The sequence below is a fragment of the Phoca vitulina genome, unplaced genomic scaffold, assembly GCF_004348235.1.
Source record: "Phoca vitulina isolate PV1807 unplaced genomic scaffold, GSC_HSeal_1.0 scaffold6, whole genome shotgun sequence".
NCBI lineage: Eukaryota > Metazoa > Chordata > Mammalia > Carnivora > Phocidae > Phoca > Phoca vitulina.
In genome coordinates this window covers 36942371-36960671 of record NW_022589709.1, presented here as the reverse complement: position 1 = coordinate 36960671, position 18301 = coordinate 36942371, and the positions used below count along the sequence as shown (strand labels likewise).

The 18301-nt window shown below is 34.0% G+C and overlaps 1 long non-coding RNA gene across 1 annotated transcript in view; it reads right to left on the bottom strand.

Annotated features, from left to right (window-relative positions):
• The window catches only part of LOC116632243, a 77903-nt gene extending 63782 nt beyond the window's left edge, over window positions 1-14121 (bottom strand). Inside the window, exons 1-2 of the long non-coding RNA XR_004299372.1 lie at window positions 13367-14121; window positions 4024-4155 (exon numbers count right to left, since the gene is read on the bottom strand). This is a non-coding gene — a long non-coding RNA (uncharacterized LOC116632243). The remainder of the gene's footprint in view (window positions 1-4023; window positions 4156-13366) is intronic.
• Between the last annotated feature and the right edge of the window lie 4180 nt (window positions 14122-18301).

The following is an 18301-nucleotide window of genomic DNA, read 5'->3' as shown; positions in this document are numbered from 1 at the left end:
TTTTTTTGGTAAGAGGACTAATATCTTTTTTTTTTTTTTTTAAGATTTATTTATTTGACAGAGACACAGCAAGAGAGGTAACACAAGCAGGGGGAGTGGCAGAGGGAGAAGCAGGATCCCCGCTGAGCAGGGAGCCCGATGTGGGGCTCGATCCCAGGACCCTGGGATCATGACCTGAGCCGAAGGCAGACACTTAATGACTGAGCCACCCAGGCGCCCCGAGGACTAATATCTTTAATCACAGACTCAAGTGACTATATGGCACCAAAAAAAGTTAAAAGCTACAGATTGAAACAAAATAGGGAATTGTTAAATGTAAGCTGTGTCTCTCAAACACACAGTAGAGAGCTGAGGTACCTCTAAGAACAACAGTTCAGAAGAAAGAGGTCAACTCTGGAAGAAAAGGGGGGTTTTTTGGTTGCATTTTATTCGTCTTGTTTACTGCTCTTGTTGTTTTGCCTGTTAACCAAAAGTAGATTACTACAATTCTTCATTGAATTCAACTGCCACAAATGCAGCTACTGGTAGGTATACTACAGCACACTTTAGAAAGGAACACTATGGTTATCATTAAGTTAAATGTACCTACCACAAGTGAACAAATATGGGGGTACATACTAGATAATTCTCTTTGGAATCCAGACATTAGCTTATTAAATACTCTGTTTTATTAATTCCTGTAATCCTTGCTTACTCTTTAACTCAGTAAAATAGTGGCTAAATCTTATGTGATAAAGTAAGCTAGATTTCACATTAATTTTCCTCTATACACCACTTAAAATCTTCTTTTGGGGAGCCTAGGTGGCTCAGTCGGTTAATCATCAACTCTTGGTTTCGGCTCAAGTCATAATCTCATGGGTTGTGAGATCAAGCCCTGTGTTGGGCTCTGCACTCAGCAAGGAGTCTGCTTGAAGAGTCTCTCCCTCTGCCCCTCCCCCACACTCACTCTCTCTCTCTCTCTCTCTCTCTCTCTAAAATAAATAAATCTTGGGGCACTTGGGTGGCTCGGTCGTTAAGCATCTGCCTTCGGCTCAGGTCATGATCCCAGTGTCCTGGACTGAGCCCTGCATTAGTCTCCCTGCTCAGTGGGGAGTCTGCTTCTCCCTCTCCCACTCCCCCTGCTTGTGTTCCCTCTCTCACTGTGTCTCTCTCTGTTAAATAAATAAATAAAATCTTTAAAAAATAAAAAAATAAAAAAATAATAAAATAAAATAAAATAAATAAATCTTTTTTTAAAAATCTTCTAATATTGAGTATACCTATTTTATAGGTAAACACCATACAGCCCTGCCCCACCAAGCTCACTGTACGTGCTCATCCTCATGTGAAATGTAACTTAGATGCTCCAATTCCACAATGTTACATTAAGAAAAAGCCAAGTTTCAGATTTTACACTGCCTGATTACTAAGACCACATTAGCTCACTACTAGTGGGTTACTCACCTTATCAACTATTCATATTAAATCTTTGGATGCAATGAAATTTAACAATGCTATTTTTATGTTGTGCAAAAAAAAAAAATCATTCAGTCTGTTTTCCCTTTTTGATTACAGTTCATTTAAGGAAAAAATGTTGCTGTATGGCTTGACAATGTTTTATGTATCTTCGGCTGATAGAACATACAAAACGTTTGAATAGGCCCATTTATTTGAGCAGACGTATTAAATAATACTTTAAATGTGAACATGCATGTCATAAATTTTGTAGTCTCTTTAAAGTAGGATAAATCTGGTATTTAAAATAGTCTTTGTTCAAAGCCATTTTTTTTTCTAACCGTCATAAAGGGACTCTGATTTGTGCTGCATGAACAATGCCAGCATCATCATTTTAATGTTATCCATATGGGCTTCTAATAATAGATAAGAGTCTACATTTGTATTATATGTCTTAGAGACATTTAAAATCTAGATAAGGAAAGGCTGATTTCATTGGCCCCATAGTTAAAGGAAAGCAGACCCTAATTAAAAGAATTCTGTTCTGAATTAACTAGTTTGACATGTGCTAATTGACAGTTCCTGTGAAATGGTTCTAATTAAAGTCAATATGTCTTTTTCAATTAAAAGGAAATTAAGAATATACTAATATACATTAACAACTTAATCTGCCTTCAATATCCCATACATCAGCTGCTTTTTCCCCCCTAATGTTATTGAAGAACCATCTGACATGAATCATCTACTGTTTGCTTATGGTATCTCATTATTACTTCACACGAGCACAGCAGTAGTATATGTCCCCTTGAGGAAGAGAGTAACCTGCACATGCTTTAATTTTCAGAGCTCCCAACTTTTAATTCATTAAAAATAAACCCAACTTTTTAGAATTTAGAAAATGGACATTCTTATTAAGAATTTTTGCTAACTAAAAACAAAGACAAGTGTTCTCAATTAGTTGGTCTTTTTACTATAGGCCTTAGAGGTAATTGCATTCTGCTGGAAAGAAGGCTGGACTATGTTTTCATCATTTGGCTTGATTCAAAGCAAAGCTTGATTTGAGCAACATATAGAAAACAACCTTCAAATTTGTTCTGTTTCCCAAGTGAAATTTTGGGGAAATCTCAGGTGGGAATACTTTTCATATATACAAAAAGAAAATAGAAAGCAAGATTGTTTAAATGCCAGCACTAACAGAAGGCCCATCATATTCACTGAAAATATAACATTAACAAAGCTGTTTATAGCAACATAATTAAATATTCAAATATGCATTACAAAGCTACGGTGTTAATAATTTTAATGCTAGCAAAAGTAATATTAAACTCAAGCACCAATACTAATGTACACAGCATTAAAATCACATGGAAAACTATGCAAAAGATTAAAACTATTTTCTTTTGTAGATGATTATAATTTATACATTTTAATTATAATTAAAAATATTCTAAAGTTTTAATACTATCAAGATACTATATGCAGTCCTTTCATATGATACAGCTGATGTTCTGATGGGAGTTCCATCACAACCCCCTTTTAAACCCCCAGTTTAAAATTCAACCATAAAATGTGGCTACTTAGAGAAATAGGAAATTATTTTACTTAATTTCACTAACATTAATTTATGTATTTTTAATACAGAACAAAAAAAGGTAAACAAGTCATTTTCACTTTTCCACTTTTATTCACTTATATTTTAAAAACATTAAATTTGCTATCACTTATAGCATTCTGAGTATGTGTGGGAGTGATGGAGACACAGTCAGCCCACCAGTCAATGCAAGATCTCTCACTGAAAGCATTTTTCCCAAATGTACTCTATTATTCTTTTCCAAGTAGTACCAAAAACTTTAATGGGGACTCTAAAATCAGGTGAAGTCTCGTAAATTTCCAGAATGAGTAAATGCATATTAACCCATGTTCAAAAAGCACCTCTATGTGATTATAAATATATTCAGACTCAATAGTCAAAACGCAGTGGACTTTACCACCATTTGGAGCCCCTAGTTTGATTTTCAATCCCAGGATCTTGCTCCTCGAGCTGGCATTGACAAAATGCTGCAGTAACAGCATGTACTCAGCTTTCTGAAATGGGAGGGAAGCCAATGCAGCAACTTTTCTGCCCAACTAAAGAGCATTGTCTATAGCAGGCCTACACAACATAAGGCCTACAGGCTGCACACAGCCATGAAGCAATTGTTCATGACCCACCTACAGATCTGAGAAGGGGATCAAGTAGAAAGACAGACAATATGGCACCCACGTCCGGAACAAGAGATACAGCTGTTCCACAGATTCCACCTCTTAGTTTACATGTTATAATACCCTGTATATAAACCCATGATAAAAATCAATGTGACTGGTCAACCCTAACAACAAAGGCATTCACTGTACCCATGCTAGACTAATATAAAAACTTCCTAACAGGCAGAAACTATATAGAACTAAAACTAGGAAAAACCTGTAGCATTCATCTGACAGCTTATCTTCTTTGAGTAGTCAATAAATATTTATTGATGATCCTCATAGTTCATACTTTCTATAAGAACTTCTTTTCATCTCTTTCTCTTGTTCTTGTCATTTACTTACCCATGGGTGACCATAAAACTTAATGTCCGAACTGGAACACTTTTAAAAATGAATACAGCGGGGAGTAGTATCATGGACGATGACAGAGTAGGAAGCTCTAGAATCAGTCCCTCCACCAAAACAACTATCAAGCTGGTAAAAACAAAAACAAAAACAAAACAAAAACCTGTTAGAAACAACTATTTCAGAACTCTGGAGTCTAGTTGAACATTGTAGCATCCAGGGGAGTACTTGATGAAGAAAGAGACTAAGTTCTAGTGAATTCCAGCATTACACATAGCAGCTACAATCCACAAGCCCTGCCAAAAGTAACCATGGGGAAAACAGCCTAAATTCCTGATGCAGCTTTCCGACATCAGGGCAGACATTAGAGACCTTCTCCTCTAAAAACTAAAGTTCTGTGTTTTGATCTACATGGCAGTTCACTGTGGGGCCAAGACAGAGGCCTGGCCATTGGTTCAACCCAGCAGGTTGCTTTGCTTGCATCACTGAAGGAAGTCACAGAGACATAATACCCTTTTAAATTTTTTTCCCCTCACTGGATCCAGGTATATAAGGAAATCTCTGTCAGGTCACTGGCTGACCACAGAGGTAACAGAATATAGACTTCAGTGACCACACATGACAAGAAATACAGTCTGCAAACACAACATGGAAAAGTCAATAAACAAATGAATGACCGCAGCCTTCATCAAGTAACAATAGCAAACCTTGGTGTAGAGGGAAGAATTTGATTTCGAAAATTACATTACAATATTCAAAATGTCCAGATATCAACAAGAAAATTATAAAGCACATAAACGGAAAAATATTACTCATTCATAGGAAAAAAAAAAACTGACAGAAACCATCCTAAAAAAGCCCAGACACTGAACTTAGTAGGCAAATACTTTAATTTACTACCTTAAATATGCTCAATGAGCTGAAGAAAGCCATGGACAAAGAACCAAAGTAAATTAGGAAAAGTATGTATGAACAAATAAGGAATATCAACAAAGAGAAACCATTAAAAAATCAAAGTAGAAATTATGGGGCTAAAAAGTACAAAAGATAAAACAAAAATTTCAATGAGAGGCATTCAACAGCAAATATAAGCAAGCAAAAGAGAGAATCTTCACATCTGAAAACAGCAATTATAATTGCCCAGTCTGGGGAGAAAAATAAAAACAAAGCAAAATGAACAGGGCCTAAGATGGGACACCATCAACATACCAATATATACATTATGGGAATCCCAGGAGAAGAGAAAGAAAAAGAAGCAGAAAAAAATTTTTTGAAGAAATATTATCCAAAAGCGTCCCAAATTTGATGAAAGATATGAATATACACATCCAAGGAGGTCAACAAACTCTAAGGAGGACAAAAAAATCTACACCACATTATTATCAAATTGTGGAAGGACAAAGAATCGTGAAAGCAACAAGAGAAAAGCAATTCATCATATACAAGGCATCCTCAAGAAAGATTAATGCCCTATTTCTTATCAGAAACAATGAAGGCCAAATGATAGGAGGACAATATATTTAAAGAATGAAAGGAAAAAAATGCAACCAAGAATTCTGTATTCAGCAAAACAATGCTTCAAAAATGAAAAAAAATTACAACATTCCCAGATAAACAAAAGCTAAAGGAATTCAATACTAGTAGATGTTCTCTATAAGTAATGCTAATGGAAGTACTTCAAGCTGAAATGAAAGGATATTAGACAGTAACTCAAAGCCATACAAAGAAATAAAGATCACTGATAAAGTTAACCACATAGGTAAATATAAAACCTAGTATTATTGCATTTTTGGTAAATAACTCTTTTTATTTCCTGTATCATTTAAAAGACATACACAAAATAATAATTATAAATCTATGTTAATGGGCACACAATGCATAAAGATGCAATTTGTGACAATAACAACATAAAGGAGAGGATAAAGCTAGAAATACATGCAACTGAAGTTAAGCTGGTATCAATTCAAATGAAATTTTTATAAATTTAGGATGTTAATTATAATCCCCATGGTAGCCACTAAGAAAAGAACTAAAAATATACATAAAAAGAAATGAATACACCTGAAGCCAATGTAACACTGTGTGTCAACTATACTCAAATAAAAAAATGTTAATGAAGAGGGAATCAAAATGGTATACTAGAAAAAAAAAATCAAACACAAAAGGCAGCAATGAGGAATTGAGGAACAAAAAAAAAGACATGACACATAGAAAACAAACAGCACAATGCAGAAATGTCTTTTATATCGAATAATCACTATAAAAGTAAATGGGCTAAACTCATCAATTAAAAGACAGCTATTCAGCATTATCAACAATAGCCAAACTATGTAAAGAGCCCAAATGTCCATCAACTGATGAATGGATAAAGAAGATGTGGTATATATACACAATGGAATATTACTCAACCATCAAAGAGAGTGAGATCTTGCCATTCACAACAACATGGATAGAACTAGAGTGTGTTATGCTAAGTGAAATAAGTCAGAGAAAAAGAAATACCATATGATTTCACTCATATGTGGAATTTAAGAAACAAAACAGATGAACATATGGGAGGGGGGATAAAGAAAAAAGAGAGGAGACAAACCATAAGAGACTCTTAAAGATAGAAAACAAACAGGGGTGATGGAGGGAGGTGGGGGGATGGGCTAGATGGGTGATGGGTATTAAGGAGGACACTTGATATGATGAGCACTGGGTGTTTCATATAAGTGATGAATGACTGAATTCTACTCCTGAAACCAACACTGCACTATATGTTAACTAGAATTTAAATGAAAATTTGAAAAAATAAAATAAAAGACAACTATTGGTAGAATGAATTAAAAAAAAAATGATACAACTATAAACTGCATATAAGAGACTCATTTTACACCCAAAAACACAAGTTGAAACTGAAAGGAAGGAAAAAGGTATTACATGCAAATAGTAACAAAAAGGGAGCCCAGTTCACAATATTAATATGAGCAAATGGATTTTACATCAAAAACTGTTACAAGAGACAAAGATATTTTATAGTGATAAAGAATCAACTCATCACAAAGATATAACAATTATAAACATCTATGGTGAGGATGTGAAGGAAAAAAAAACCCTCATGCACTGTTCATGGAAATGCAAACTGGTGCAGTGACTATGGAAAACAGTTTGGAGATTCCTCAATAAATTAAAATTAAAGAATTGAAGGGAGAAAGACAGTATATAGTAATAGTTGGAAACTTCAACAGCCTACTTCAATAATGGATAGAACACATAGACAGAAAATTAATAAGGAAAGAGAGGACCTGAATAATACTATAAACCCAACTAGACTTTACAGACATGTGCAAAACACTCTATCCAACAATGGCAGAATATCTATTCTTCTCAACTGCATTGGAACATTCTCTAGAATAAACCATATGTTATGCCATAAGACAATTCAAATTTAAAAAAATATTAAAATCAAAGTATCTTCTCTGACCACAATGGAATGAAGCTAGAAATCAATACCAGAAGGAAAACTGGAAAACTCAAACACCTGGAAACTAAGCAACATACTCCTTAAGCAACCAGTAGATCAAGTAAGGAATCACTAGGAGACACAAAAAATACTTTGAGATAAATGAAAATAAAAATACAACATACCAAAACATATAGGGGGCAGCAAAAGAAGTGTTCTGTGGGAAATTTATGGCTGTAAACACCTCCATTTAAAAAAGATCTCACGTCCACAACCCAACTTCACACCTTAAGGAACTAGAAAAAGAACAACAAATGAAACCCAAAGCTGAGAGGAGGAAAGAAATAATAAAGATCATAGCCAAGAGAAACAAAATAGAGAAGAGAAAAGCAACAGAGAGAATCATTAAACCAAAGGTCAGCTTTTTGGAAAAAAAAAAAAAATCAACAAAAATGAGAAACCTTTAGCTAGACTAAGAAAAAAAATGCAAATAACTGAAATAAGAGATGAAAGCAGGGACATACATTTACTTTTTCAATATTGTTTTGGCTACTGGAAGTCTCTTGCAGTTTCATATACATTTGAGGAACTGTAGATCAATTTTGTAGAAATTTAAAGGACTATAAGAAAATACTATGAACAATTTTACACCAACAAATTAGACAATCTAGATGAAATGGATGAATTCCTAGGAAAACACAAATTACCAAGACTAATTCAAGAAGTAAAAAATCTTAACAGACCAGTAACAAGAGATTAAATCAGTTAATAAAAATAGCCTAACAAAAGAGAAGTCAGGACCATCTGGTTCAGTAGTGAATTCTATCAATCCCTAAAAGAAGAATTAACAACATTCCTTCTTAAACTCTTCCAAAAAAACAGAGAGGAAACTCTAATACTTTTCATAAGGTCTGCATTACCCTGACACCAAAGCCAGACAAAGATACCATAAGAAAACTATAGACCAATATCTCTTATGAATATTTACAAAATTCCTCAACAAAATACTAGCAAACAAGCTCTGAGAGTACATTTTAAAAATTATACACCATCGGAGCATCTGGTTGGCTCAGTCAGTTAAGCGTCCAACTCTTGATCTCAGTACAGGTCTTGATATCGGGGTCATGAGTTCAAGCCCCATGTTGGGCTCCATGCTGCGCATGAAGCCTACTTAAAAAAAAAAAAAAAAAAAAACCTTACCATCACCAAGCAGGATATAAATCAGGAATGCAATGGCAGTTCAACATATGAAAATCAATGTAATGCATACCACACTAACAGAATTTAAAAAAACAAACTACATAATCATTCAATACATGCCCAAAAAAGCATCTGAGAAAATTCTAAATGCTCTCATGATAAAAATGCCCAAAAACTAGGATAAAAGGGAATTTCTTCAACACAGTAAGGGGAATTTATGAAAAACCCATAGTTAATATCATACTTTCTAGTGAAAGAATGAAAGCTTTCCCCCTAAGATCAAGAACAGGACAAAAATGCATGCTTTGACCTATTCAACATTGTATTGGACATTCTAGCCAGAGCAATTAGTCAAGAAAAAGAAATAAGATGCATCCAAATTGATAAAGCCTTTTAGAGGTAGAACGAAGTAAAACTATTTCTACTTGCAAATGGCATGATTCTATATATACAAAATCCCACAGAATCTACACACACACACACACACACACACACACACACATACACAAACCTACTAGAGCTAATAAATGAATTCAGGAAAGTTGCAGGGTACAAGACCAACACAATTAGTTGTGTTTCTACATGGCAGCAATGAACAATCTGGAAATTAAGAAAACAATTTCATTTACAATAGTATTCAAAAGAATAAAATACTAGGGAATAAAGCATTGCTGAAAGAAATTAAAGAAGCCCTAAATAAATGGAAATACATCCCATGTTCATGAACTGGAAGACTCAATATGGTTAAGATAACAATACTCTACAAAGAGAACTAAATTCCTCAAATTTATATGGAACTACAAGGGATTCTGAGTAGCCAAAACAATATTCAAAAAGTAAAATGCAGCTGAAAAACTCACATTTCCCAATTTCAAAATGTACCACAAAGCTACCCTAACCAAAAGAGTGTGGTATTGACCTAAGGATAGAAATAGAGATCAACAGAATAGAACTGAGAATCTAGAAATAAACTCAATCATCCACAACCAATTGATTTTTGACAAGACCATTCAACAGGGAAATAACAGTTTTCAACAAATGATGCAGGGATAAATGGATAACCACAAACAAATAATGAAGTTGGACCCATACCTCACTTCTTATACAAAAATTAACTCAAATAAATGGCCTAAATATAAAAGCTAAAACTATAAAATTACCAGAAGAAAAAAACAGAGGTAATCTTCATAACCTGAGATTTGGCAATAGATTCATAGATTTGACACCAAAAGCATGAGCAGTAAAAGTGAAAGACAAGTTGGCTTTCATAAAAATTATAATCTTTTTTTGTTCATTAAAGAAAATTATCAAGAATGCCAAGGAACAATCTAAAGAATGGAAAAAAATTCTGCAAATCATTTATCTCATAAAGGATTAATAATGAGAATATATAAAGAACCCTTATAATTCAACACATAAACCCAAATAAAAAATGGGCAAGGGACCTGCATAGTTTCTCCAAAGAAGATATAAAAAGAGCCAATAAGCACATGAAAAGATTTTCAGTGTCTCTAGTCATTGAAGAAATACATGATGAAAAAACACTTCATATCCACTTAAGATAGCTTCAATCAAAGACTAAATTAATAAAAATAACAAGTGTTGGCAAGGATGTAGAGAAATAGGACTCCTTGTACATTATTGGTGGGAATGCAAAATGGTTCAGCTGCTATGGAAAACAAGTTGGCTATTCCTCAAAAAATTAAACACAGAATAATCATATGATTTAGAAATTCTGCTCTTAAGTATATACCTAAAAAAAATGAAAACATATGTCCACACAGAAACTTGTACATGAAGGTTTATAGTAGCATTATTCATGATAGCCAAAGGATTAAAATAGCCCACATGCCAATCAGTGGATAAATGGATAAACAAATTGGGGTATGTATGCATTGTGTGTATATATATTCAGCCATTATAAGGAACAAAGAACTGACACATTCTACAACTTGGATGAACCTCAAAAACATTACACTAAGTGAAAGAAAGCAGACACAAAAGGTCATATATTGTATGGTCTACTTAAATAACTGCTTATAAGTTTTGGTGTAGTTTTCTTTGATCCTTTCAAACACCATGCATTTTTCAAGTAGTGATACTGTAATCTACAGTCTCCACAGGGTTTCATATAGGAGGCTTTTCTCAGTACTTTAGTCTCTTCTATTTCAATCTCTTTTCTAATGCTTCATTTTTGTCTTTTCTTATTAAGAAAAAGAAAAGTACAATTATACATCCAAACCTAGCATTAAACTACAATTATTTTAAAGTGAGAAAATAAAGCCAAGTGCATAAGGAAAATGCAAACAGGGTGAGAACCTCTCCAAAATTCTAAGATGGGATCCTTAAAAGTACACAGTTTCTGTAATGAAATGTAAATGTTTACAGACTTTTCACCAAGAGACAGGAGAACTTAGGCTTGGTCAAGACCATGTTAAGGTAAGAGACGTTAAGAATCCTAATACTTACTTTTCATTCTATTTGGGAGAAAAAAATGTATTCCCAAAGTTTTTAATCTTTAATATATAAATATTTGTACCATATAAAATTTTGTAATAAGGTATAATTGCATGTATAAATATGGCTATTGCTGGACATCTAATTTTTCAGAGAAAATAAATTTATTTCAAAATGTTATTTACTCAACTAGTTATGAATTATTTTGGAAATGCTCTCCTCAAACAAATTTTCTGAATTTATTTTACAACTTTAAAACCAAGTAAATAATTACAACAAGATATCACCTCACACCTGTCAGAATGGCTAAAAAAAAAAAAAACACAAATAACAACAGATATTGGCGAGGATGTGGAGAAAAAGGAACCCTCTTGCACTGTTGGTGGGAATGCAAACTAGTGCAGCCACTCTGGAAAACAATATGGAGGTTCCTCAAAAAATTAAAAACAGAACTACCCTATGATCCAGCAATACTACTAGGTATTTACACAAAGGATACAAACATACTAATTCAAAGGGATACATGCACCCTGATGTTTATAGCAGCATTATCTACAATAGCCAAATTATCAAAACAGCCCAAGTGTCCATCAATCAATGAATGGATAAAGAAGATATGGTGTATACACACACACACACACACACACACACACACAATAGAATATTACTCAGCCACAATAAAGAATGAAATCTTGCCATTTGCAACGACATGGATGGAGCCAGAGAGTATTATGGTAAGTGAAATACGTCAGTTACAGAAAGACAAATACCGTATGATTTCACAATGATTTCACGGAATTTAAGAAACAAAACAAACAAGCAAAAGAGGGAAAAAAAGAGTGAGAAAAAGGCAAACCAAGAAACAAACTTAACTGTAGAGCATTGATGGTTACCAAAAGGGAGGTGGGTGAGGGAATGGGTTAAACTGGTGATGGGGATTAAGGAGTGCACTTGTTGTGATGAGCACCAGGTGATATATAGAAGTATTGAATCACTATATTGTACACCTGAAACTACGATACACTGTATGTTAACTAACTGAAATTTAAATAAAAACGTTAAAAAAAAAAAAAAGTAAAGAATGTTTTGGGGCACTATAAACCAAATACAGCATACATTTCTCAAAATTGTTACAGAAGATTAATAATATTGCTAACAACATGACTATGATCTGAACATAAAGAAATTCAGTATCCTCATGCTGGAAAAAATTATTTCTCCTAGACTAAATATCTCTTTTCTAAATATCATTATTAGGTATCCTGAAAGTTAATAAAATCAAAGTGAAACACACAAAAAGAAACTCTGAATTCCTTTATTCATTTATAGACAGTAATATGAAATAAACACAAAACCCACATTTCATTTTGTGTTTATGTAAATAATTAGCAAAGCATTCTGTTTATATCTTACTGTGATCAAGCAGGCTTGTCTGTGAAAAAAAAGAAACTGCTGTGTTGTCAATGCTAGCTAAACCCACCCTATAAATTCTAGAGTCCAGGAAAATATACTTTTGCAAGAAGTCTATTCAATCAGAAATCAGAACTGGGAATATGAAATGTCTTGGCCCTTATAGGAAAAAGCCCCATTTTTGTCAAAATTGTTGTTATTCAAGCACTTCTGCTACTATTCCCTTCTTTCTCTACTATGTCTCCCTACCTTGACTATATAGAAGTAGTAAGGCATCCTCTTAATATATGCATTATGTTTAAAAGATAAACATGTTGGGGCACCTGGGTGGCTCACTGGGTTAAACGTGTGCCTTCAGCTCAGGTCATGATCCCAGAATCCTGAGACAGAGCCCTGCGTCAGGGTCTCTGCTCAGTGGGGAGTCTGCTTCTCCCTCTGCCTCTGACCCTCCCCCTCCCCCTAAATAAAATCTTTAAAAAATAATAAAATAAAGGATAAACATGTTTGCTACATTCATTTGTTCATGAATTGAAAACAGAAATACAAGGTTTTTATTTTTTATTTTTTTAAAGATTTTATTTATTTAAGAGAGAGAGAGAGAGAGCAGGCATAAGCAGGGGGAGTGGCAGAGGGAGAGGGAGAAGCAGGCTCCGCACTGAGCAGGGAGCCCAATGTGGGGCTCGATCCCAGGACCCTGGGAACATGACCTGAGCTGAAGGCAGATGCTTAACCCACTGAGCCACCTAGGCACCCTTATAAGGTTTTTTTAATGTCTTTCTGGTTTTGCCATATAAAATAATTGCTCCCAGGCACTCTTAATTTACATACCATGACTTTTGTGATACTTTTCTTTTTGTATTGAGTATTCATCTTAGGCATCTCAAAGCACAGCAACTTTTCTCCTGATTCTGATCCCTTTATAAGGATTCAAGATCCCTAGATGCATGATAAAGAGACAGTCAATTCCCTGCCAGAAAAAGGATATGCAATATGCATGTACATAGGTCACTTTCTAAGTGTTTGCTTTAGTTAGCTTCCTCTTTACTGTAAATACACATAGCTTCATTAAATGGTGCCAATTTTCAGTAAGGCAGCTTACATACAGAAAAAATTACGAGAAGAAACCCAATGACTGAAATATTCTGTCCAAATTAGTGTACTTCTAAAATGTAGCCCTTTCCTAAATTTTTGTAATACATTCAGTACTTTTTTAAAGATAAAATTCTTCCACATGCCTCAGTGATTCATAGTAGTCATTACCACAGACTGTGATAGATACCAAGTAACTCAAAACCCAGTTTTCTGGTTGAGTTTCTATTAATGCAATGTGTAGGACATATATGAAAAATGCTGAAGCAGGAAACAACATGGATAGAAATGGAGATATTATGCTATCTGTTTAGGTTGCTGTATGAAACCTTCCCATTCTCATCACCAAAGCTGTAGTTAAAACTCTGGCTGCCTGAAACGAAATATAAGGTTGTGTCCTCTTCACAGAGCTGTCAATTTTTCAACTAGCCAGTTTATAGGTTCTGAGAAAAGACATGCTCCTGTTTTATTTTTTTTTTTAAGATTTTATTTATTTATCTGACAGAGAGAGACACAGCGAGAGAGAGAACACAAGCAGGGGGAGTGGGAGAGGGAGAAGCAGGCTTTCCACTGAGCAGGGAGCCCAATGCGGGGCTCGATCCCAGGACCCTGGGATCATGACCTGAGCCGAAGGCAGACGCTTAACGACTGAGCCACCCAGGCGCCCCATGCTCCTGTTTTAAACATGTGAATGAAAGAAACTGCTTTGTAATTAGATGGAAAATGGAGCTTTTTTTTCTTAATTCCACACCACTGTGGGAGAGTGACAACTACAGGACCTTGGACTGTTACCTGTTTTTACTTATTAATTGATGTTTTATTGTCACCACATACAAATTCATATTCAAATGTATATACTATACTCAAGTACATTTAATGTAATACATATTTATAAATCTAAGTTGATAAAACTTTGACACAGATGACATCATAAATGTGTGAAGAAAATGAAAGCAAATGCCATAGACTGAGATTAAAAAAAAAAGTTAAAATTCTTATTAGCTCTCTCACATTCCTCATGTTTTCACTAAACATGTTAGTAAATGTATACACTGTATGATTTCATATAATTTGAATCAAGGGTCAGTTAGAAAACATTGCACTTTTAAATTTGCTGATCAATGCACAGGTTTATATACTGTGTGCCATTTTTCCACTGGATTTTCTAAGTGTTCTTTTAAAAAAGAACTGAAAAAGTATTATGATTCAAAGTTTCTTTACAAGTAAGTCTTATAACAAAAAAGAAAACTGTAATGATAATATCCTTTAGGATACACTGAAAGTTAACTTTCCTTGGAGCCACTTAAAGTAGTCTAAAGAAAGATTTAATAGTCTTTCTTGCATTATTTTTCACTCTGGTTAAAACATTATAAATAATATGAGTTAAAAGCTAACAAAAACAAGTAGGAATGAAATTACTATTATTTTTATCACTTAAGGAACTCAAAAATAGTTGAAACAATTTTTCCAATACTTTTGCAAAATTCTTACCTCTAGTCAAAGTTCTAAGTAAATATGTCATCCCCAAAGGAGAATTTGAAAGCTACAAACCTCTTTAAGCGATCTGAAGATTTAACTATGACTTGTACATTTCTAAGCTGTTTACTGGTATTAATATTGCTTCTATATTTTAATTTGCAAAAATGAACAGCAAAAGACCTAGGTGAAATGTATGAACTAGAAAAGCTCCTCTGTGGCATGCCAATATCTGATAACAGTTTTAATGAAACACCTGCACCGCAAATAAAGGAATATAAAAGAAAGCAACAGGGAGGACACAAGTTAGAGGGCAACACAAGTGAAACAAAGACATAAAATCAAACAGGAATGAATGTCATTGGATAAAGGCTCTTCAACAACTTAAAAAATACCCTGAACCAAGAATCTGCACTTGAGCACAAATTATACTTAGGTATTTTTTTCTATTTTATTAAAAAGAATTTATATTCACCATAATGTTGTGTAAAAAGCCTCATGACTGTATTTATTGCCCTTTTGAAAAAAGCACTAAGATTAGTTGACCTGGATTCTCAACACAGATTTTTCTTTGATTTAGAGAAAGATGAAAAAAGAGGAAAACAAGTAAGAGAGAGAAGAGAAAAAGAGAATGTACTAAAAAACACCTATAATAACTATTACAGAAGATTAATAATCTTTTCAAGCGAGAGAAAGGGGGGGGACAGTTTGGTAGGAAATGCCATAATTTCAGTCACAAAGTATGTTTTAAAAACTTGTTTCGTATTTGTGAATGTGTGCGTATATTCCTTCAGCCAGTTAGTTACAAAAAAGGGATGACAGACAGGAATGATAGGAAATAAATGCTGTCAATCTACTTCTGGGAACATGACAAAGCAAATTTCTCCTGCTCCAAACACAAAGACATGGTGGAAAAAATACAACCAAAAAAATGAATACATAGCTTAGAAATATCCAGGCTCCAAAAACAGAGAGAACTTAAAGCCAGAGTTACAAGAGTCAAAGCTGAGAGCATGACAACTTAGAGAAGTACAGAGTTGAAATGGTGTAAGAGCCAGTAGCTGAGGTTTTAAGGTCCATATGTAGGGACAGAATACATGGTTTGGGGCCCACACAAGCAAGGGAGAATGAAATAACTGGGATACCCAAGTAAAAAGTTTAGATAATCAAAAGACTGCTTACGCTATTAAAAAAGACTGTTAAAAACAAAAACAAAATCTCTGCTCACAAACCCAGAAGAGAAGCAAGGAAGCTGTCTCTCTGCCAAAAGCTCTATGTAGGAAAAAAGTTTCCCATGAAAGAGCAAAACCTGAAGAGAGGTTTAAGGTCTGAATATACATTACATGCAGGGTATGGTAATCCCATGCCAGATAAAAAAAAACAGATCCTAATAAGGAATTTTTACATACTATTATGGTATGATCTCCAGGAAATATTAAATGAAAAAAGCTGGGTGCTGAACAGTGTGAATAGTATGCATGTATTTATCTAAGAGGGGAAATAGAAATACATAGACACACACATTTGGTTCCATTTTTTTAAAAAGATAGATATCAATCAAAAGCTAACTAAATTATTCATCTGTGGAAAAGAAAAAAAGAAGGTGAAGGAAGGATAGAAGCCAGACTTTTCCAAATTTATCTTATTTTCTAGATTTTTAATATGAAATTGTAAATATCTGACATAATTATAAAACAAAATTGAATCAAGAATTTTAAAAGTGCGACTATGGACCTGAGAAACAAACAGGGTTTTAGAGGGGAGGGGGGTGGGGGGATTGGTTAGCCCGGTGATGGGTATTAAGGAGGGCACGTACTGCATGGAGCACTGGCTGTTATACGAAAACAATGGATCGTGGATCACTACATCAAAAACTAATGATGTATTGTATGGTGACTTACATAACATAATAAAATTAAAAAAAAAAAAGAATTTTAAAAGTGCTCCCAAAAGTTTGAAAATAAAATCAAACAAACTAATCCATGTATCAAGTCGATGGGTTTAACAAACACACAGAAAACAATTATTTCAAGTGACTTAAAAACAGAGTAATTTGATTACAAATCATCAGTGGGATATACAACAAGGACCAAAAGAACTGCAAAGAAGTTGTAAACTATTTCAGTAACCATATTATTAGTAATGGCACTGGTGTTGGTATACTGATATTAATATACAAAGAGCAATTAATTATATTAAGGTCACCAGGAACCAACATTTTCAGCATAAAAGAAAAAAACCACAAATACAAAACCAAGAAAAGTTAAAAACCCTTGTAATCCCAAATTTGAAATGGAAATATCAGGATATACTCATGAAGTATTTTCCTTTAAAAAAGTTTGTATTTCCTAGCTGTTCATATTTCCACTAAAAAGGCCTAGAAACATGACAAGTCCAGGCCACTGAGCGCCCCATCATCTAAACTGTGGTCTCTAAATATAATTTTTGCACTAAAAGAAAATAGGGTAGAAACTGATCCCGGTTCTAGGGTAGAAAACAGACAATATGAACCAAAAATACCTTACTGTACCAGAAAACAAGAAAGTTATCAAAAGCTGATGGTGTTGTGTCAAAAGGGCTCAGAAGCTAACTTAGAGATGGCAAAAGATGGGACAATTTTAGGAAAAAGATAGTATCAGTAGGTTAAAATATTAAATGTGTTAAAAATCCGTATGTTCATAGCAATAAATAAAAATGAATGTTCATAATTGCCTTTGCAGGATGCCAGAGAACCAACTTAGTATTCTGAAAACTAGTAAATAAAAGGAAAAAAATGATGCATTTTTCCTGTCTTTTCTTTATTAATTGTACCTCAGAAAAACTAAATAGTTGATGAGGGCAATTATATATGAAAAAGAAAGTTAGGTTTTACAACTCTGAATGGCACGATGAATCTGGGCAATGATCATCAACAGGTGCTAAAATCATTAGATAGGGGGTAATTTAACAATGTACAGACCAGGCTGACAATACCTGAAACTACTGATCAATCTTAACATCACACACACAAAAAGAGCAACCACATGTTATATGCCTCCTGGTGTGATACAAAAGAAAGTATACAATACCACCTATGAAATATTCTTGCCAAAAAAAAAAAAATCAAGCCCGTGTAAGCCTCTAGATCTAAGTACTGGTTTATAGGGAATTGACACAGAGTAACACATTTAACAACACCTCAGATGCAATTAGCAAAAT